Genomic DNA, 23,858 nt, shown 5'->3' on the forward strand with positions numbered 1-23,858 from the left:
TGTTTTCCCTAGGTAAGTAATCAGAAGTGGGATTGCTGGACTCTGTGATACTTGTTTTTAATTTTTTGAGGAACCTTCATACTGTTTTCCATAGTGGCTGCACCAACTACATTTCCACCAGCAGTACAGAAGGGTTTCGTTTTCTCATCCTCACCAGCACTTTGATCATTTTTTGTCTCATAGTTTTGCTTTTCCAGAATGTCATATAGTTGGAATCATACAATATATAGTCTTTTCAAATTGGCTTGTTTCACTTAGAAGTAAGCACTTAAATTTCCTCCCTATCTTTTCTGTGAGAAACTGCCAAACCATCCTCCACAGTGTCTGTACCATCTTCCCATTGCTCCATTGGTCTCTATTTGGTGTTGTCTGTGTTCCAGAGTTTGGCCATTTTAATAGGTACACAGTGTTATCTCATTTTACTTTGTATTTCCTGATACCATATAATGTGGGGCATCTTTTCATATGTTTGTATCTTGGTAAGGTGGGTGTTAAGGTCTTTGGTCCATTTTTTAATTGGGTTGCTTATTGTTGAGCTTTATGAGTTTGTTGTATATTTTTGACATACAGGGTCCTTTATTGGGGACACCTGCGTGGCTTGGTGGGTTGAGGGTCTGACTTGATTTAGGTGATGTTGTGGTTCCTGAATTCAGCCCCACATAGGACTCCACACTGACACTGTGGCACCTCCTTGAGATTCCCTCCCTGTCTCTCTGCCCCTCCTGCACTCTGTCTCTCAAAATAAATAAAAATTTTAAAAAGTCCTTCGTCAGATGTGTGTTTTCCAATTGCTTTCTCCCATTTTGTGGCTTATCTTCTAATTTTGTTGATACAATTTTTTGCAGAGTGACTTTCACCTCCTTAGTAGTCTCTACATTATTTTTTTTTTTTTTTTGGTGTATCTTCATGTTTCTCATTATTTTAACGATTCCTCTTTTCCTTAAGGATAAAACTTGAATGATTGGAGTGGCATTAGGGGTAGGAGTAATGAATGACACTCATGTTTTACTTCTCTTTGGTTTAGAAGACCTTTCATAATCTGAAAATCTGTTTGTCTTCCCAGCTTCATTTCTTGTCATTCCCCCTGTGGTTCTCAGCCCAAGCTCTTTTTTCTTCCTGTATCTCCAAATCTCCCTATTTGCCTTGGTTAACTTCCACTTCCTCATGTACCAAATTTTAGCTTGGACGTTATTTCCTTTTATAAACCCCCAAGTCTTCTTGATGACCTTCATTTGTGCTTTCATTGATCCAGTTGTTTAACCTTTAATTTTACTTGTTTGTACTGGGTACAACCTCCTTGAAGGCAGTAGTATGTCTTTTTCACTGCATTCCTAAAACCTAGCTTAGTGCTGCATGGTGCTTAATTAAAAAGGGGTACTCAATTGCTGAACCCAGTTAACTTGCCAGTAGTGGCAAGTTATTCAAGTGGCAATTGATACATCACAACAGACGAGAGGTCCATATAGGTGCACGCCTTTATTTGAACATTGTGCAATCTAAATCTGACTCATGAGTCATGCTGTTGTTTTTAAGTAGGCTCTAGAAGATACTTATTGATTGGCCAAAGAATAACCGATTTTAACAGCAGAGTTCTCTTGGATAGAGCTGTTATGAAAAACAGTGTAATTTGTATTTTTGCAGGAAGATGAGAAGGATTTTTTTTTCATTTTTGTAGGATTTTTGTGAAGTAACTTTTCCTGTGTGATGTCTGCCAGAATAAAAAGTTCCTGTTTCCTGGGACACCTGGGTGGCTCAGTGGTTGTGTCTGACTTTGGCTCAGGTCATGATCTCGAGTTTCTTGAGTTCAATCCCAGCATAGGGCTCTCTGCTTAGAGCCTGGCACTTGCTTCAGATTGTGTCTCCCTCTCTCTCTGCCCTTCCCCTGCTCATTCTCGGTCTCTCTCTCAAAAATAAAAGAAAGTTCCTGTTTTCCTACTTGGTGAAAGATTAGCTCTAGTTTAGTTTAAACACTTTATTTTGGGAGAGAGTTTGGTGCCTGGGCGGTTCAGTAGGTTAAGCAAGCATCCACTCTTGGTTTTGGCTTACGTCGTGGTCTCACCGTTTGTGAGTCCAGCATCAGGCTCTGCACTGAGTGCAGAGCCTGCTTGGGATTCTCTTTCCTGCTGTCTCTGCCCCTCTCTTTATTCTTCCTCTCTCTCTCTTTCTGTCAAAATAAGTAAATATAGGGGTGCCTGGGTGGCTCGGTTGAGCGTCCGATTTTGGCCTAGGTCGTGATCTCGCCATTTGTGAGTTCAAGCCCGCGTTGGGCTCTGTGCTGACAGTTCAGAGTTTGGAGCCTGCTTCAGATTCTGTCTCCCCCTTTCTGCCCCTCCCCTGCTCATGCTCTGTCTCTGTCTCAAAAATAAACATTGAAAAAAAATTTTAATGAATAAATTCAAAAACCAAAAGGAAAAAAAAAAAGTATGAGCATGTGCAAGTGAGGGGCAGACAGAGAATCCCAAGCAGGCTCCACACTGAGTGACGGGCCTGGGGCTCAATCTCATGAACCTTGAGATCATGACCTGAGCTGAATACCAGAGTCATGCTCAACTGGCTTGAGCTACCCAGGCACTCCTTGCTCTAGTTTAGAATAAAGGTGGGCTAGGCTAGGGATTGCAAGCTAAAATACCTCCAAGAACCAGATAAGTAACGGAAATGAGTCAGGCCAATTGGAAAGTAGTGAACTCTTGTCCTTCTAAACAAGGTCCATGCCATGTGTAATCTTTAGTCAGGTTGCCAGATTGCATTTTTCTAGGGAATGTAGAAATCTTTTCAAGTTTGGCAAAAAGATAGTTTTGTTTGAAAACTTAAGGAAAGCCTGAGTGGCCCAGTCAGTTAAGCATGCAGCTTCAGCTCAGGTCATAATCTCAGCGTTGGTGAGTTTGAGTCCTGCCCCCCCCCCCCCCCCCCAGTGGGCTCTGTGCTGACAGCTCAGAGCCTGGGCCCTGCTTCAGGTTCTATGTCTCCTCTCTCTCTGCCCCTCCTCTACTCGCACTCTGTGCCCCTATCTCTCTCAAAAATAAACGTTGAAAAGATTGTTAAAATGTGAAACCCACTTGGGGCGCCTGGGTGGCTCAGTAGGTGGAGCATCCAACTTTGGCTCAGGTCATGATCTCATGGTTTGTGAATTCAAGCCCCACATCAGGCTTGCTGCTGTCAGCATGGAGCCCACTTTGAATCCTCTGTCCCCCTCCCTTTTTGCCCCTACCCCATTCATGCTCTTTCTCTCTCTCTCAAAAGTAAACATTTAAAGAAGAAATAGAGGAGACCCACTTGCAGGCCAGTTGTATGGGTTACCAGTGTGGGACTTCTTGGATGGAAGCTGATATTTGTGGGAATTTAGTGGCTGCCCAAAGCAAGAAACTCAGTCCCAGGGACAAAGATTTGATAATAGAGAAGAGGCAAATGATCTGTCAGCATGATGGAGCACTATGCGAGCAGGACTGAGACTGCAGTTGAGCCAGTAATTGGCCACTGTGATCCAGCTGCAGGTTGCAGGTGGGAATAAATGCAGGTGTTCATTATTATTTCAGTTCCTAGGAGGATTTTTGGACAATGCAGTACACCAAGAGTATTGAGATCACAAAAGTAAAACTTCAGAACCATCAGTGAACATGTTTGGGTGGGAGAGAGCATATCTTGGAAGTAGTCTATTGACTTGAGTTTATTACTTTAGTTTTTGAAAAAGAGGTCATTCTGCCTGTGGTTCATAGTGCCTTTGCAACTGGCACTAAATGGTTCATCCCTATATCACCCTCAAAAACCTTTGATAACTGTCCGGGTATGGACAGTCGTCTTTCTCAATCAACAAATAGTGATGAGACCACGTATTTCACTCTACTAGTTCATAATTACCGAGAGCACATAATCATTTACCTAGTCCCTGGAAATTTGTATAAAGTTCATACTGTCTTTTTAAAAAATATATATATCCTTTTTTAAAAAATATTTTTTAATGTTTATTTACTTTTGAGAGAAGGAGAGTGAGAGAGCAAGTGAAGAAGGGGTAGAAAGACAGGGAGTTAGAGGATCCAAAGTGGACTCTGCACTGACAGCAGAAAGCCTGATGTGGGGCTCGAACTCATGAATGATGAGTTCATAAACTGAGCTGAAGTTGGATGCGTAACTGAGCCACCCAGGTGCCCCCATACTGTCTTTTTTAAAAATAAAAATTTAGGGGGCGCCTGGGTGGCTCACTTGGTTGGGCGTCCGACTTCAGCTCGGGTCATGACTGCGCAGTCTTGCGTTTGAGCCCCGCGTTGGGCTCTGTGCTGAAAACTCAGAGCCTGGAGCCTGCTTTGGATTCTGTGCTTCCCTTTCTCTGCCCCTCCCCTGCTCACACTCTGTCTCTCAAAAATGAATAAACATTAAAATTTTTGCTGGGGTGCCTGGGTGCCTTGGTTAAGTGTGCAACTGCAGCTCAGGTCATGATTTCTCAGTTTGTAGGTTCAAGTTGTACGCAGAGCCTGCTTCAGATCCTCTCTCTCCCCCTCTCTCTGCCCCTTCCCCACTTGTGCTCTCTCAAAATTAGAAAAATTATAAGGGACGTCTGGGTGGCTCAGTTGGTTAAGCGTTGGACTTCAGCTCAGGTCATGATCTCACAGTTCATGAGTTCGAGCCCTGTGTTAGGCTCTGTGCTGACAGTTTGGAGCCTTCTTCGATTCTCTCTCTCTCTCTCTCTCTCGACCTCTCTCTCTCGACCTCTCCCCTACTCGTGCTCTGTCTCAACAGTAAACATTAAAAAAGATTTTTTTTAAGTTAGAAAATAGGGAGAACATGTTATTGAAGAAAGGTAGAATTAATATTTTGGACCTCCTAGCCGCTGCTTACAAAACACAGTAAACTAGTTCAATCACTTTGGAGACCAATTTGGCAAAATTCAGTGAAGGTGGAGATGTATATATTCCTAGACCCTCTGTACAAGGAGATGTACCAAACCTTATTGTGGTATTATTTGTAATTGAAAAGTTGGAAACAACCAAAATGTTCATCAATAGAGAACTGGATAATTTAAGGACATATAGAAAAATACAGTTAAAATGAACCATGAGTTATGTGTATCACTATGGAAAAAAAAATAACATTGTCCAGTAAAAGGTTGGGTAAAGGTATGTACCATATTGATGACCTTTAATTAACATTGGATAACATGCAACATGATAGTATTTATGCATTGGTGTATGTGTAACAAGTATGAAGACTTACATGTGAATGAGAATACTAAATACACATTTAGGATAGAAGTTACCTCTTGTGGGGTAGGGTGGATAACGTGTTTTACCTGTATCTCATATTTTCTTGATCTGGAACAAATAGGGGCGCCTAGCTGTCTCAGAGGAGCATGTGACTCTTGGTCTTGGGGTCATGAGTTTGAGCCCCACATTCAGTGCAGAGAGCTTACTTTAAAAAAAAAAAATAAACAATAGTTTTTCCCTGGCTTGTAAACATGGTTATGTGCGTTTTTCACTTTTTGTTCTTGTTTCTCTGAAGTTCTTTCTAGAGGTGAAGGAGATAGGGGTCCCATAGTAATATGACGTTTTTATTCTTTATACTGGGAATTTGTAATGTTAATTTCTAAAGTATTTAATCATCACAGAGACTTAATAAAGCCTCATTTTTTTCTTAAAGTTTTAGATTTATTTTTGAGAGTGTGGGGAAGGGGCAGAAAGAGGGAGAGAGAATCCCAAGCCGACTGACTCTGCACTGTCAGTGTGGAGCCCAACAAGGGGCTCAAACTCCCGAACCGTGACATCATGACCTGAGCTGAAATCAAGAGTCAGACATAACCAGTGGAGCCACCCAGGCACCCTGAAGCCCCATTTTATATTAAAAGTTTTCCTTAAATTTCTGTGCATTAGAATTTTATCAGGGGCACCTGGGTGGTTCCCTTAGTTAAGCGTCCAACTTTGGCTTAGATCTTGATCTTGCAGTCCGTGGGCTCAAGCTCCGAGTTGGGCTCTGTGCTGACAGCTCAGAGCCTAGAGCCTACTTCAGATTCTGTGTCTCCCCAACTTGTGCGTGTGCACTCACTCGCTCTCAAAAAAAAAAAAAAAAAAAAAAATTATCAGGAATGTCCTACCTTCCTGGAAATGAACTTAGTTTGCCAATTTATTATACTTAACATACCTTCCACCCTTTCAATAATCAGCTTTATGTACAACCAAATGGCATCTAGTGATTTCCTTTCTTCTCTCCAACTCCGTAATTGCTGTACTTTTTATGTGTTTTTTTGATGTCAAGATTTCTAAAGAGTATCATACAATGTTTTAAATTTTACAGGAGCCTAGGAGTGTCTGGGTGGCTCGGTTGAGTGTCCGACTTTGGCTCAGGTTATGATCTCTCGGCTGTTGAGTTCAGGCCCCGCGTTGGGCTCACTGCTGTCATCACAGAGCCTGCTTCCAGATCCTGTGTCCCCCGCACCCCCCACTATCCGGCGCCTCTCCCCTGCTCATACTTCTTTCTCTCTAGAAAATGAATAAACGTTTAAATTTACAGGAACCCAACCAATACATTGGCCTTAATTTTATTGCTGACAGAACGTATCTAAATGTGAAAGAAAAAAGGTGATGCATCTAACTTCAGAAATTCACATTCTGTTGAAAATTGTGTTCCTGTAAGTTTGTTTCAGTTTGCTCATCTCCAGGCTGTGCTCTAGTCTTCCACTCCCCAGGGCTGAGGTAGGTGCTCTCTTTGTATTCTCCTAGAACTTTGCTGTACTTCCAGGAATGGGGATAATAATGAAACTTGCCTCATAAGATTATTGTGAAGGTTAAGATCAAACGTGGTACTTCATGCGAAGAATTTAAAATTGTTCTTAGCTCAGTAAAAGTACCTGTTTTTTTCCCCACTTAAAAAATTTTTTTATTCTTAAGTAGGGTTCTCTCTCCTGTAGGGGTCGAACTCATGACCTCGAGATCAAATGTCTCATGCTCCACTGACTGAGCCAGCCAGGCTCCCCTCTTTCCTTTTTTTTTTTTTTTTTTTTTTAACATAGCCAACACATACAAAAGAATATACAAACATGCTTATCATACTTTTACTTTTCTTTAAGTTGAAGTATAACTGACTACTTTTACTTTAGAGTTTTATTATTCATTACTTATATATAGATACAAGATAGATATGGTTCTGTCTGTCTCTAAGCTGTGGGAGATTGGAATCATGGGATGCTAAGTCATAACAAGGTTCATCCATGTTGTCTTGTTTAGCCGTAGCACATTTGTTTCCACTGTTGTATAGTATTCTGTTGTGCGATATACCAGAATTTATTGATCCATTTTCGTTTTTTTTTTTTTTAATTTTTTGGAAGTTTATTTATTTTGAGAGAGTGAATGGAGGAGGGACAGAGAGAGAGGGAGAAAGAGAATCCCAGGCCGGCTCTGCGCTGAGCCCTATGTGGGACTCAAACTCACGAACTGTGAGATGATGACCTGAGCTGAAACCAAGAGTAGGACACTTAACCAACTGAGCCACCCAGTCCCCTTGATCCATTTTCCTTTTGATGGACATTGGGATTCTGGTTTTTTCCTTTATAAACAGTATTGCTTTAAGCATTATAACCTCTGTCTCCTGGTGCACACATGAAAGGGTTTTTCCAGGGGTGGAATTGCTGTGTGATAGAGAATGCCAGTAATAAACTTTATTAGAAAATGTCAAATGGTTTCCCAAAGTAGTTGCATCAGTTTATACCCCACCAGTGATATATAAGGGTTCCCATATAAGAGTGTCCTCTTTGGGGCACCTGGGTGGCTCAGTTGGTTCAGCGTCCAGCTTCAGCTCAGGTCATAATCTCATGGCTCCTGAGTTTGAGATCTGCATAATACTCTCTGCTCTCAGCACAAAGCCTACTTTGGATCCTCTATGTCTCTCTCTCTCAAAAGTAAACACATACATAAAAATATCTTCTTCAACGTTTAGGGTTCTAGATTTTTATTTTTAATCTTTTTCCCTCCCTCCCCACTTGCTGGTTTTCACATTTTTATTTAACATTCAAAAAAAATTTAATGTTTACTTTTGAGAGAGAGAGGGAAACACAGAATCCCAAGCAGGCTCCAGTCTCTGAGCTGTCAGCACAGAGCCCGATGCGGGGCTTGAACTCACAAACTGTGAGATCATGACCTGAGCTGAAGTAGGACACTTAACTGACTAAGCCACCCAGGCACCCCTAATATTTTATTTTTAAGTAATCTCCATACGCAACATGGGGCTTGGACTCACAACCCCAAGGTCAAGAACCACATGCTCCACTGACTGAGCCAGACATGAGCTCCAAGGTTCTCACATTTAAATATTTTTTTGCCAATTAAGTGTGCATAAAATACCTTCTGGTCTCATCTTTCACTTTTTGAGCTAACTTATTCTCTCTGATCCTCTTTCTTTTCTCATACAAAAAAAGATTTTTTCTTTGTTCTGATTACAAAATTGGCTCATACATACTCATTTTTCAACAAATAATTGTGTGCCAAAGTGTGCTGCAACATCCTAGGGGAGAGATGAAGACACAGCAATGAAAAAACAGGCAAGCCTCTCCCCTCACGGAGCTTCCATGCCAGTGTCAGAGATTAGCAAGAGGCAAAGAAAGAGTAAAAAGCTAATTTTGAATTTCTGATACTGATAAGATGCTGTGAAGGCACTTCGCAAGGTACTAAGGTAATGATGGTAAAATAATAGTGGTTGGTGGGGATGGAACCGCTCTAAACTGGATGATCAAGGAAGGCCTTTCTGAGGAAATGAATTATATGTGAGCTGTATCTGAGTAATGAGAGGGAGACAGCTACACAGAGGAGTTAGCTTAGCCATGTGAAGAATGAAGATAGGCTAAGAGTGTTGCAGGCAGTGGGAGCATGGGTGGGAATCATGAGCTGAGAAAGGAACTCGTAAAGAAAATGGAACTACCCTCAATCCAATCATCCAGAGATAGTGTGTTACATTTTGATGCATGTTCTTCCAGACATAGCTGTGTGTATTTTGGTCTTTCCCTCCAGGTTCTGGCATATTAAGTGGTAGACTTTCTGCTTTTTTTTTTTTTTTTAATTTTTTTTTTCAACGTTTATTTATTTTTGGGACAGAGAGAGACAGAGCATGAACAGGGGAGGGGCAGAGAGAGAGGGAGACACAGAATCGGAAACAGGCTCCAGGCTCTGAGCCATCAGCCCAGAGCCCGACGCGGGGCTCGAACTCACGGACCGCGAGATCGTGACCTGGCTGAAGTCGGTCACTTAACCGACTGTGCCACCCAGGCGCCCCTAGACTTTCTGCTTTTATTAGTGGTTACTTTTTTGTATTTTAAGATAATGTTCATATACATACCTTGATTCATCAAGAATGAAATTGATTCACTCTTAAATGTGAAGAAATTATCATAATTTTATTTTTTCCCATCCTCCTACCCAACCTCTTGGGTTTTTTGTTTTTTGTTTTTGTTTTTAGTATTAGTGGATTAACATTGTGGGCTTATTCATGAATTGTAGCATATTTAATTTTTTTAAGGTTTATTTTTGAGAAAATGCAAGCAGGGCAGGGGCAGAGAGAGGAAGACAGGATCCAAAGTGGGCTTTGCACTATGAGTTTTGGTAGTGTAGTGGTTACCACGCTCGCATAATAACAAAGTGGACTCCACACTGACAGCAGTGAGCCAGATTTGGGGCTCAAACTTGAGAACTACGAGATCATGACCTGAGCCAGAGTCGGAAGCTCAACCGACTGAGCCACCTAGGTAGCATATTTCATTCTGCTTCATAGCCATAATTACTAATTTAGCTTTAAAAGCGTAAACATTAACTGTTAGTCCTTTGATATCACAAATTCCTTGGGGCACCTGGCTGGCTCAATTGGCAGATCGCTTGACTCTTAACTTCAGGATTGTGAGTTCAAGTCCCACGCTGGACATGAAGCCTACTTAAAAAAAAAAAAAAAAAAAAAAATCCAAACCAAAAATGTGGTTTTTTTCACTGGTTGCTTGGCTGGGTGATATATTCAGGTGCATTTTTTTTTTATAGTTTACTTTTTTTTTTTAAGACTGTTTATTTTGAGAGAGAAGGAGAGCATGAGCAGGGAACAGGCAGAGAGAGAGAGAGGGAGAGAGAATCCCAAGCAGGATCCACGATGTCAGCATGGAGCCCAACATGGGGCTCGATCTCACCAACTGTGAGATCATGATCTGAGCCAAAAGCAAGACTCAGACGCTTAACTGACTGACGCAGGTGCCCCCAGGTACATTTTAGAGAAAACTATATAGTTGGTGTGTGTATGTATTTGTGTATATACATATACGCACATATATATGTGCGTATATGTGTATATATATATGTATGCACATATATATGTATATATACGTGTGTGTGTGTATATATATATAGTTTATTTTATTTTGGAGAGAAAGTATTAGTGGGGTTGGGGCAGAGAGGGGGACAGAGGATGTGAAGCAGGCTCTGTGCTGACAGCACAGAGCCCAATGTGGGGTTCAAACTCATGAACTGTTAGATCACGACCTGAGCCAAAGTCAGATGCTTAACTAACTGAGCCACCCCATAGCTGGTATATTTTTTGACTTTTTATATTTGAGAACATTTTTCTGTTGCCTTCAAACATGGTCAGCAATTAGGCTGGATTAAGATTTCCTATGAATATTCTGTAAGTTTTGTACCTACTGGTGTCTAATGTTGCCAAGAATGAGACCACACCCCCCCCTTTATATATAAACTAATTTTTGTCCGCATTTTTTTAAGTTTATTTATTTTGAGAGATGGGGGAGGGGGAAGGGAGGGACAGAGAAAGAGGGAAAGAGAATCCCAAGCAGGCTCCATGCTGTCAGTGCAGAGCCGGATGTGGGGCTCGAGGTCAGGAACCCTGAGGCAAAATCAAGAGTTGGATGCTTAACTGAGCCACCTAAGCACCCCTGTCTGTATTTTTGTATGATTCTTTAGATTGAAGTAAAATTGGTATATAACATTATATAAGTCTAGGATATATGACTTTTAAAAAAGATTTTATTTTATTTATTTATTTTTTAATACAATCTATACCTCCAATGTGGGGTTGAACTGAAGACCCTGAGATCATGGGTCACATGCTCTACTGACTGAACCAGCCAGGTGCCCCATATGTGACTTACTTGATATATATATATGTGTGTGTATATATATATATATATGCACATACACACACACATACACATACATGCTCTGTGCTGACAGCAGAGAGTCCAATTTGGGGCTCATGAACTGTGAGATCATGACCTGAGCCAAAGTTGGGTGCTTAACCGGCTGAGCCACATAGGCGCCCCTAGGGTATGTTGTTTAAAAGTTTTAATATTTTAAGGAAACTGACAGGAGAAAAAGGAATGAAGCTGTCTTTAATAATACCTTGAATTGATATTCATATCTTTCTGTATGCAAATTGCTGCTTTCTTGAGACATTAGGCAGGTTTCTATAATTTGCTGTTTGTGGATTAATGTCCCCTTTTGATACTAAAAAAAAAATAGAGCTAGAGCATAGCCCTGAGGTAATTGAAGTTTAGTTTCATGGATCTTCAGCCATCTTGATGATAATGGTCTAACGCTCTGAATGTATGAATTTCCCTGTCTGACCCCGTCCCTAATCTCCACTGCTGGGAGATTGCCACCCCATCTCAAGATCCAGCTAAACCTTAGGGTCAGGACCAATGTGCTCCTGCGCTCAGCTGTTGAACTCATTTTAATTTTTTAAATGTGTATTTATTTTTGAGAGAGAGCAGTGGGGGATGGGGGCAGAGAGAGGGACACAGAGGATCTGAAGTGGGCTCCTTACTGAGTGGAGAGTCCGACAGGGGCCTCGAACTCAGCAGCCGTGAGATCATGACCTGAGCTGAAGTCGGATGCTCAACCGACTGAGCCACCCAGGCGCCCCTCTCTCTCATGATTCTTACTGAACTGCTAAACTGGCTCCGTTCCCACATATGACAATAGAGCAGACCGAAGAGACATGGGCTGCAGCAAACCAAAGTTGATATCTGTGCTCCTGCCCCCACTGCACTGTTGCCACTTCATCTGTGATGGGACCTTTCTACCCAGTACTGCATCACGGAGCTTTTCTCACAAGGTCATTAGATGGGCCTGGATGTTTTTTTCACTTCTTCCCTTCTGGTTCCAGTGAATCTGTAGAACATTTTGGGATGCTGGCAAATGAATGATTGAAATGGGAAGCCTTTTCCAGTTCCCTATATGAGAATTTGGCCCTTCCTACTCTTTGCATCCATAACTCTATTATTTGCCTCGGTTATGGTAAAATAATGAAGAGAGTATATGTAAAATATAATGTGTGTGTGTATATATATATATTTTGTATATATGTATATATATATACACACATATATAAACATTTAAAAAATAAAAATGAGAATCTTGTAATCAGAAAAAACTCAGGTACGTGTGTGTGTGTGTATATATATATATAGTATACATTATACAATATATCAGGTGTGTATGTATATATATATATATAATATACACCTGATTTTTTCTGATTATAAGATTCTCATCTTTTTTTATTATTTATTTATTTATTACATTTATTTATTTTTTGAGAGACAGAGACAGAACACGAGTAGGGGAGGGGCAGAGAGAGAAGGAGACACAGAATCCGAAGCAAGCTCCAGGCTACGAGCTGTCAGCACAGAGCCTGACGCAGGGCTCGAACTCACAAACCATGAGATCATGACCTGAGCCGAAGGCGGACACTTAACCGACTGAGCCACCCAGGCAACCCTTTTTATTTTTTAAATGTTTGTTTTTGAGAGAAAGAGACCGAGCATGAGCGGGGGAGGGGCAGAGAGAGATGAAGACACAGAATCCGAAGCAGGTTCCAGGCTCTGAGCTGTCAGCCCAGAGCCCAACGCGGGGCTCGAACTCACAGACCGTGAAATCATGGCCTGAGCCTCTACACTTAACTGGTAGAGTCACCCAGGTGCCACAAGATTCTCGTTTTTAAAAATGTAGAAATAAAGTATGGCTTGTGATTGAGATAGTAGAATGAGTCCATGCTTCAACATAGTCCCTCGGCCTCACACACCCAGGAGAAAATGGAAAAAGAAAAAACAGATAAATTCATGTGACTAAAAATGTAGAAGAAACCCCTAGTGGTGAGTGGGGCTCACTTTAGGACTCAGACTCTGGGTCTAAAACCAAGGTGGCTAGGAGTGTGACCTCTTTTGGTAAAACAGACCACCTTGAGAGCTCCATGACTGAGGTGAATGAGCTGGAATAGGGAAGTGAAGCCAGGGCCCGAGATTTCAGCTTGTGGAAACAGAATGGTTGAGTCTATTGCTTTGTGAAAAACTGGGCCCAGTGACAGTGAGAAAGGCAAACATGGTGTGTTTGTGTTTTAATGTTTATTTCTGAGAGAGACAGAGTGAGTGGGGGGAGGGGCAGAGAGAGAGGGAGACACAGAATACAAAGCAGACTCCAGGTTCCAAGCTGTCAGCACAGAGTCTGACGCGGAGCTCAAAGTCATGAACCGTGAGATCATGACCTGAGCTGAAGTTGGACACTTAAACAGCTGAGCTAGCCAGGTGCCTCTTCTCAGTTGTTCTTTCACATAAAATCATGTTCTTTGAAAAAAGTGGCTAGTTCAACTCAACGATCACACATGTACTTTTCCATGAATCCACTCTCGTACTTCTTTGTGCAGCAAAAGTGCATTATGCATATTTCCCACATCACTCAGAGTTTTAAAAAAGACATGTATTCATGGGTCAAATTTGATAAGATTAAACAGTTTTTATTGCCTCATCAAGGGCATTCTTAAGTGTAACTGTTTTTTGTTTTTTCTTTTTGGTGAATGCATGACGATGAAGAATACAATGACCACTGGGACAGTTTGGTACCAGTGCCAGCATTCATGCTCAGTTGCCAGCTGTTTTTACTCATCATTGCTTTTGTATCATCAGTGCAAATGTCAGCAGTGTGGGGGGAAAAAGCAAAGTCTTAGTATTACTATAAAAATGTTTTAACCTTGTAGATTTTTGAAATTGTCCTGGGAAATACTCTGAGAACTGCTCTAAATGGTAATAGACAAGACAGAGCACTTGTTCCGTGGTGTGCTAAGAACCACCAGGAAGAAGACAAAGATAGCTGCAGAACATTTAGAATAAATGTTAAGTGTGTCCTCTAAAAACGAGTACTACTGAAAAAAAAAAAAAGACATCTATGGTTTACAAACAAGAAGAGCTATAAAAGAAAATACAGAAATCTACGAATTCAGTAGAAGGCAAATCTATGGTTTACAAACAAGAAGAGCTATAAAAGAAAATACAGAAATCTATGAATTCAGTAGAAGGCAAGAAAAGAGCCTAAGAAAAAGGGATATACATAAGACACTAATATGGGGAAGTAAGTCCAGCTATATGAGTAGTCACAGTAAATGAACTGTGTAAAAGATGATCATATTGGATTTAAAAACATCTATATGCTGCTTAAAAAAGACAGCTAAAAATGAATAATGAAAAATGTTGAAAAGAAAATCTAGGCAAGTACTAAGTAAAAGCTTGCACAGTAATATTATTATTAGACAAAATAACATTTAATGCTAAAACCATTAATTGAGAGGAAGGACATTACCTAGTGACAAAAGAGTGATCTAGTAAGAAGATATTATAGTTAAAAATTATTCATTTTCTGGGGCGCCTGGGTGGCTCAGTAGGTTGAGCGTCCAATTCTTGATTTCAGTTAGGGTCATCATTTCGTGGTTCGTGGGTTCGAGCCCCTCATTGAGCTTGGGGCAGGTTCCTTGGATCAGCTTGGGATTCTCTCTCTCTCTCCCTCTCTCTGCGCTTCTCCTGTGCGTGCTCTCTCTCTCAAAATAAATAAACTTAAAATAGTATGCATTTTCCAATGTATTAACTGAGAATTACAAAAAGAAAGTGACAGATTCACTGGTCATGGTGGAAAATTCTGAAGCAGCTCTATCAGAAATTGGTAAAGAAAACTCAGCTTACAAAGAACAAAAGCTTTTTTTTTTTTTTTTGAGATTAAGTGGGAGAGAGAGAATCCCAAGCAGGCTCTGCACTGTCAGCATAGAGCCAGATCAAGGGCTGGAATCCATGAACCGTGAGGTCATGGCCTGAACCGAAACCAAGAGTTTGATGCTCATCCAACTGAGCCATTCAGGCACCCCAGAACAAAAGCATTCTTATTCACAAATATAGTAGTATATTTTATTTTCTTGTTTGTTGTCTGTATTCCCAACTAGAATTTAATGAGTGCAGGGATTTTTGTCTGTTTCTTGCTATTTCCCCAGAATCTAAAGCAGTGCCTGACACATCACAGGCACTCAATACTTGTTGAATGAATAAATGAATGAAAGTTTCAACATCAGAAAACTTACCAACAGGTTAAAAGAGGAAAATCAGGGATAAGCTCAGTCAGTTAAGCAATCTGACTCTTGATCTCAGCTCAGGTCTTGATCTCGGGGTCGTTGAGTCCAAGCCCCATGTTGGGCTTGGTGCTGGACGTGAAGCCTACTTAAAAAAGAAAAAGTCATATGGTAAGTTCATATACAGAAAATGATTGGATAAAATTATCCGTGATCAGAACTCTTAGTAAACAACTAGAAAAGAACTTCTTTCGCTTGCCAGCAATAAAAAACCTAGACTTAACATCATAATCGATGGTGCAACTGTAAGGAGCATTTCATGCTATCCCCTATTCAACTGCATGCTAAGACAGCAAAAAGTACTAACGGATATAAAATTGGGAAGTAAGAGCAAAGCTGTCTTATTTGCGGAGGATGTTTACCCTGGATATTCAAAAGGATCTACAAATTGGTGAAACAATTAGTTCAATGAAGTAACTATTATATATTTTTAATGTTTTTATTTTATATTTAAGACAGAGAGGGACACAGCATGAGTAGGGATGGGGCAGAGAGAGAGGGAGACACAGCACAGAGCCCGATGCAGGGCTCAATCATGACCTGAGCCGAAGTCAGATGCTCAACTGACTGAGCCACCCGGGCGCCCAAGTAACTATTATATAAAGGTCAGCATTCTCACACAAAAGTAACAATTAGTACATATAATGGCAAAATGAACCAGTTTATGATAACCTGAAGTATAAACTACTCCAAAACTAATAAAAGATCTTTTTACGAAAAAAAATTATACTATCAGGAGACAAAGAAGTCCTCACTATTTGGAGATAGATTTGTAGATGGGAAGACATATCAGGAAAATATCAATTCTTCCCAAATAATCTGTACATTAAATGATTTATGCAATGATTTTCACTGGAACTTGACAAGCTTAACCTAAAATGCATATGAAAAAGCAAAACAGCCCTGAATGTTAAGACCCCTTTAAAGGAGAAGAATGTGAGGGACAAGATGAATTATAAAGCCATAGTTGACTCTGGAATGTAGCATAGTGTCTGACACAGTACTCCATGAATTTTTGCTGGGTAGATTGATAATTAGGGGATGAATGGACTTGCGTGGACACACAGATGTTACGGTAACCTTGGGTCCTACGTGACCTTATATTACCTTTTGTCTGGAGTCAGGATTAACTCTGGAACTGGTAGGGTTGCAGGAGGGCTGAACTTGAAGGTGAGGGCTACTCAGATTGCAAAGATCAGGGAAGGTGGGCTCTGACAAAGGGCAGTACAGAGAGCTAATTTGTTTCATTTGTCTACAGATACTTTAAAGTTTTTTTTTTTTTTTTAAGTTTGTTTTTGAGAGAGAGAATCCCAAGCAGGCTCTGCACTTTTAGCATAGAGCCCGATGTGGGGCTTGATCCCCTGGTCTCATGAGACCTTGACCTGAGCCAAGATCAAGATTCAGACGCTTAACCAAGTGAAACACCCAAGCACCCATAAGTTTTTCTTTTTAATATAATTTTCCTGGGGTGCCTGGGTGGCTCAGTTGGTTGAGCGTCCAACTTCAGCTCAGGTCATGATCTCACAGCTCGTGAGTTTGAGCCCTGTGTTGGGCTCTGTGCTGACACCTCGGAGCCTGGAGCCTGCTTTGGATTCTGTGTCTCCCTCTCTTTCTGCCCGTAACCTAGGGCATCCTGTCTCTGTCTCTGTCAAAAATAAATAAACATTAAAAAAAAATCTTTTTTAATATAATTTTCCTAAGATCAACTTAAAAACAAAATACTTACCTTTGAGAGAGAAAGAGAGCATGGGGGATGGGTAGATACAGATGGAGAGAGAATCCCAAGCAGTCTCTGTGCTGTGAGCACAGAGCCTGATGCAGGGCTCAGTCTTATGAACTGTGAGATCACCACCTGAGCTGAAGTCAAGAGTTGGATGCCCAGACTGAGTCACCCAGGTGTCCCCTTTCTTTTTAAAAATTTGTTTTGTTGGGGCGCCTGGGTGGCTCAGTCGGTTAAGCGTTCGACTTCAGCTCAGGTCATGATCTCACGGTCCGTGGGTTCGAGCCCTGCATCAGGCTCTGTGCTGACAGCTCAGAGCCTGGAGCCTGTTTCGGATTCTGTGTCTCCCTCTCTCTGTGACCCTCCCCCGTTCATGCTCTGTCTCTCTCTGTCTCAAAAATAAATAAACGTTTAAAAAAATTAAAAAAAATTTGTTTATGTTGAGAGAGCGTGGGTCGGGGAGGGGCAGAGAGAGGGACAGGAAGAGAGAGAATCCCAAGCAGGCTTTGCAATATCAATGCAGAGCCTGACGCAGGGCTTGAACCCATAAAACCGTGAGATCATGACCTGAGCCAAAACAGAGTTGGATGCTAAACTGACTGAGCCACTCAGGTGCCCCCTATCTTAATAATTTTTAAATGTACAGTTCAGTGGTAAATACATGCATAATGTACAACGATCACCACCATCCATTCACAGAACTTTCTTCATCTTGTAGAAACTGGAACTATATCCATTAACAACACAGCCCCACTTTCCACACCTCTTACCCAATCGCTGACAACCACAATTCTACTTTGTCTCTATGATTTTGATCAAGTACCTCATATAAATAGAATCATGCGGTATTTGTCTTTTTGTGGTTGGCTTCTTAGTATAATGTTTCCAAGATTCATCTTTGTTGTATCATATGTTAGAATTCTCTTCCTTTATAAGGCTGAATAATATTCCATTATATGATTATTCCACATTTTGCTTATGTAATCATCCATCGATGGATACTTGGGTTGTTCCCATGCTTTGACTGTTGTGAATAATGCTGCCTAAAACATGGGTGTTCAAATATCTGTTTGGGATGCTGCTTTCAGTTCTTTTGGGTATATATTTAGAAGTGGAATTGTTGGATTAAATAGCAATTCTATTTTTTATTTTTTGATGGATCACCATACTATTTAACACAGTGACTGTACCATTTTACATTCCCACCAACAGTGTACCAGGGTCTAATTTCTCCACATCTTCACAAACTTGTTATTTCTGTTTTTGTGACAGTGGTCATCCTAATGAGCATGAAATGGTATCTAATTGGTTTTTTTTTAATGTTTTTTAAAAATTATTTTAAAATATTAATTTATTTTGTAATTTATATCCAAGTTCGTTAGCATATAGTGCAACAATGATTTCAGGGGTAGATTCCTTAATGCCCCTTACCCATTTAGCTCATCCCCCTATCCCACAACCCCTCCAGCAGCCCTCTGTTTGTTCTCTATATTTAAGAGTCTCTTATGTTTTGTCCCCCTCCCTGTTTTTATATTATTTTTGCTTCCCTTATGTTCATCTGTTTTGTATCTTGAATTCCTCATATGAGTGAAGTCATATGATATTTATCTTTCTCTGACTAATTTTGCTTAGCATAATACCCTCTAGTTCCACTCACATAGTTGCAAATGGCAAGATTTCATTCTTTTTGATTGCCGAGTAATACTCCACTGCATGTATGTATGTATGTGTGCGTATATACACACATGTACATACACCACATCTTTATCCATTCAACCGTCAATGGACATTTGGGCTCTTTCCATACTTTGACTATTGTCAATAGCGCTGCTATAAACACTGTCCCTTTAAAATAGCACACCTGTATCCCTCGGATAAATACCTTGTAGTGCAACTGCTGGGTCGTAAGGTAGTCCTATTTTTAATTTTTTGAGGAACATCCACACTCTTCCAGAGTGGCTGCACCAGCTTGTATTCCCACCAACAATGCAAAAGAGATCCTCTTTCTCCACATCCTCGCCAACATCTGTTGTTGCCTGAGCTGTTAATGTGAGCCGTTCTGACCAGTGCGAAGTGGTATCTCATTATGGTTTTGATTTGTATTTCCCTGATGATGAGTGATGTTGAGCATCTTTTCACGTGTCAGTTGGCCATCTGGATGTCTTTGTCTGTTCATGTCTTTTGCCCATTTCTTCACTGGATTATTTGTTTTTTGGGTTTTGAGTTTGATAAGTTCTTTATAGATTTGGATACTAACCCTTTATCTGATATGCCATTTGCAAATATCTTCTCCCATTCCATTGGTTTCCTTTTAGTTTTGCTGATTGTTTCCTTCCCTGTGCAGAAGCTTTTTATTTTGATGAGGTCCCAATAGTTCATTTTTGCTTTGGTTTCCCTTGCCTCTGGAGACATGTTAAGTAAGAAGTCCCTGTGGCCAAGGTCAAAGAGGATTTTGCCTGCTTTCTTCTCGAGGATTTTGATAGCTTCCTGTTTTACATTTAGGTCTTTCATACATTTTGAGTTTATTCTTGTGGATGGTGTAAGAAAGTGGTCCAGGTTCATTCTTCTGCATGTCGCTGTCCAGTTTTCCCAGCACCATTTGCTGAAGAGACTGTCTTTATTCCATTGGGTATTCTTTCCTGCTTTGTCAAAGATTAGTTGGCCATATGTTTGCAGGTCCATTTCTAGGTTCTCTATTCTGTTCCATTGATCTGAGTGTTTTTGTGCCAACGTTTATTTTGTTTTTGAAAGAGACCGCAAGCCAGGGAGGGGCAGAGAGAAAGGGACAAAGGATTCAAAGTGGGCTGCAAGCTGACAGCAGCAAGCCTGATGTGGAGCTTGAACTCGTGAACCATGAGCTGAAGTCAGATGCTCAACTGACTGATCCACCCAGGTGCCCCTCATTGTAGTTTTGATGTACATTTCCCTAATGATTGGTGATGTGTAACATCTTTTCATGTATATATTAACTATTTGTATATCTTCCTTGGAGAAATGTCTTGTGCCCTTGAATCAGGTTGTTTTTTTGTTTTTGAGTTTTATGAGTTCTCTATGCATTCTGGATATTAAACTCTTATCAGATATTTGATTTGCCAATATTTTCTCCCATTCCGTGGGTTGCCTTTTTACTCTGATAATAGTATTTTGTTTTTGTTTTCTTTTTCCCCAAGTTTTTTTTTTTAATGTTCATTTATTTTGAGAGAGAGTGTGTGCGAGTGGGGGAGGGGAAAAGATTGAGAGAACGAGAGCAAGAGCGAGAGAGAGAGAGAATCCCAAACAGGCTCCACACTGTCAGCACAGAGCACAGTGTGGGGCTCGATCTCACCAACTGTGTGATCATGACCTGAGCTGAAATCAAGAGTCAGACGCTTAACCGACTAAGCCACCCAGGCACCCCTTTTCCCCCAAATTTTTATTTGAATTCTAACTAGTTATCATGCAGTGCAGTACTAATTCCAGGTGTAGAATTTAGTGATTCATCACTTCCATACAACACCTGGTACCCATCACAAGTGCCCTTCTTAAGACCCATCACCCATTTAACCTACCCCTGCCCCCACCTCCTATTCCAATAACTATCAGTGTGATAACAGTATCTTTTGGTGCACAAAATTTTTAAGTTTTCAGGAAGTCCAGCTTGTCTATTTTTTCTTTTGTTGCCAATGCCTTTTATGTCCTATTCAAAAAGTCATTGACAAACCAGCGTTGTATCCAAAGCATTTTTGCATGTGTTGTTTCATTTGTTCATCAGAGATGTGTAAAGAAGGTTTGTTTCAATTCAGTGATTATTTATAGGGCAGGGTTATTTTTGTTTTATTTTTGAGAGAGCGAAGGATAAAGGGAGAGAGAGAAGCTTAAGCAGGCTCGACAATCAGCACAGAGCCTGATGTGAGGCTCAGTCACACGACCCTGGGATCATGAACTGAGCCAAAATCAAAAGTTGGATGCTCAACTGACTGAGCCGCCCAGGTGCCCCTTGTTTCGTTTTTTTAATGGAGCAGATTTGTGCCAGGTTTTGTATTGGCTCTTGGGGAACCAAAGATAAGACAAAGATGCTGACCTCAAGTAACATCAACAGATATCATGGGGATATACCACCAGAAGTGTAAATGTGAAAACAGTGATTAAGGGAGAGACACAGATTATTGAGATATGGTAATGATAGATGGTGATGGCATTCATAGGCTTTGTTATGTTTTCCCCCCTTTGATCTCTAGCTTTTTCTGAGCTATAATTAGAATATAACATTGTATAAGTTTAAGATGTACAATGTATTGATTTGATGTGTACCATTTGTATTACAAGAAAGAATTGGTGTTTATGTTATTTTACTTTTTTAATGTTTATTTATTTTTGAGAGACCGAGTGTGAGCGGGGAGGGGCAGAGAGAGAGGAGACACAGAATTTGAAGCAGGCTCTGGGCTGTCAGCACAGAGCCTGACATGGGGCTTGAACCCATGAACTGTGAGATCATGACCTGAGCCGAAGTTGGATGCTTAACCGACTGAGCCACCCAGGTGCCCAGGAATTTTTGTTTATTACACCATTTTGAAATTATATTTCACAATTGATAATGGCTGATTTGGTATGTTTTTGAAAAGTACATTTTCCACAGTTAAAATTTTTTCATCTGAACAATCTGAGTTATGTGTTAAAACATTCAGCCTAGGTCACCCTCCTTGATATTGTGATTAATCTGTGTGCAAAATTTGGCCCCTTGCATCTAAAGTGCAATTTTGCTTATTAGAAGTGTTTTATTTTCAAAAAGTGTTTGTTTATTTTGAGAGAGAAAAAGCACGTGCATGAGTGGGGGAGGGGCAGAGAGAGAGAGTGAGAGAGAGAATCCCAAGCAGGCTCTGCACTGTTAGCACAGAGCCTGACATGGGGCTCAGTGTCACAAACTGTGAGATCATGACCTAAGCCAAGATCAAGAGTCAGATGCTTACCTGACTGAGCCACCCAGGCGCCCCTGTTAGAAGTATTTTAGATGATTAATGCCTTGTAGGTTACTGTTGTTATTTTTTTATTTTTTTATTTTTATTTGTTAAAAATTTTTTTTTGTAATGTTTTTTATTTTTGAGAGACAGAGACAGAACATGAGTCAGGGAGGGGCAGAGAGAGAGGAAGACACAGAATCCGAAACAAGCTCCAGGCTCTGAGCTGTCAGCACAGAGCCTGATGTGGGGCTCAAACTCACAAACTGTGAGATCATGACCTGAGCTCAAAAGTCAGACGCTTAACCAACTGAGCCACCCAGGCGCCCCCTTGTTGTTATTTTTAGATCTGAAATAGATGAGAAATAAGACATGAAAAGTCTAGCAGTTGAAGTACATGAAACAAGTCAAATGTCAACAAAAACAAAAAAAAGTCCTTGAGGTGAATAACAGAAAATCTGTGATTATTATCATTATTATTAACTCCACAGGGATGTTGAGATGATCAGCATATCAATAATACAATTAAGTGGAAATGGATTTTAAAATTTGGGAAATAGGGGAGCCATTGCTTTACAGTATGTCTCTTATTTATATGCAGAAAACCTTTTTTTTCCCAGTTAAGCATCAATGATGAATAAATGGTCCATTCATATTAATTATACATCAGTCATACATTATGATTGCATTCATATGGTGATATTACATAAATGATGGCATTCACTGGGTACTCTTAAGGCAGCACATATACATATTACACTGATACAAAAGTATGCAAATTTATTGCAGATTGTTTTGTACATTGTATAGAATTCCTTGTTCATATCAAAGTGAGCCTGTAAACACTGTAACAAAACTTTTGTAGAATTTAGCTTTCTAATAGAATGGAATCTCTAACAGAAGACTCTACCGAATGCAATGATGGAATTATTTTGAGCAATGCTATTTTTTTTAATCAGTCTTTTTTTTTAAGTTTATTCATTTTTGAGAGAGAGGGAGGATGAACATGTGGGAGAGGGGCAGAGAGAGAGGGACAGAGAATCTGAAGTGGGCTCTGCAGCAGAGGCCCAGGTGTGGGTCTCCAACTCACAGACTGAGAGATGGTGCCCTGAGCCGAAGGCAGATTTGAGCAATGCTACTCTATCAGGGAAAGCTGGCCTTTGGGGTGGTCCTGAGGCTCTGCTTTCTCCTGACCGAAGCCAAGTTGAGGTTTTCCACCAGGACTGGCCTGTGGGTGACAGATGTGTAATACCTGGTAGGCGTGTGTTAAGGTGGCCGACAGAACCTTCTCTGGTTGCTTTTGTGGAATTGAGGTGCAGATTTTATCCGTGACTAATCATGATCCCACATGTGCAGGTATTGTGAGATAATTGGTAATGTTTGGAAAATCTCATCTTGGTTTGCTAATTTGACCTCCTTTTATGTGCCAGATTTGGAGATGAAAGTGGTATTGTATAGTTGAATGAACAGAAGTTCTGTCATCAGAGTGATTGGGATTGAAATCCTGAGTAACAACGTAAGCCTGGGCAAGTAGCGTCTTTGAATCTCAATTTCTTTACTTGTAAACATGGCACTAGTATTACTTCGTAGGGTCTTCGGAAAATTGAATAAAATCTTAGTGTGGTGCCTAGCATACAGTAAGTACAATATTCTGTCATCAATAATACAAGCTTCAGGCACCTGGCTGGCCCAGTTGGTGGAGCATGCAACTCTCGATCTCAGGGCCGTGAATTCGAGCCCCACGTTGAGGACAGAGATTGCTTAAAAAAATAAAATCTTGGGGCGCCTGGGTGGCA

At 40.6% G+C, this 23,858-nt stretch overlaps 1 long non-coding RNA gene across 1 annotated transcript; it reads left to right on the forward strand.

Annotated features, from left to right (window-relative positions):
- Window positions 1-15,920: 15,920 nt before the first annotated feature.
- LOC128313415 (uncharacterized) lies at window positions 15,921-23,841 on the forward strand. Its single transcript, XR_008294087.1, has 2 exons — window positions 15,921-22,171; window positions 23,000-23,841. It is a non-coding gene; the product is annotated as an uncharacterized LOC128313415 (long non-coding RNA).
- Window positions 23,842-23,858: the final 17 nt, after the last annotated feature.

The sequence above is a fragment of the Acinonyx jubatus genome, chromosome E1 (assembly GCF_027475565.1).
Source record: "Acinonyx jubatus isolate Ajub_Pintada_27869175 chromosome E1, VMU_Ajub_asm_v1.0, whole genome shotgun sequence".
NCBI lineage: Eukaryota > Metazoa > Chordata > Mammalia > Carnivora > Felidae > Acinonyx > Acinonyx jubatus.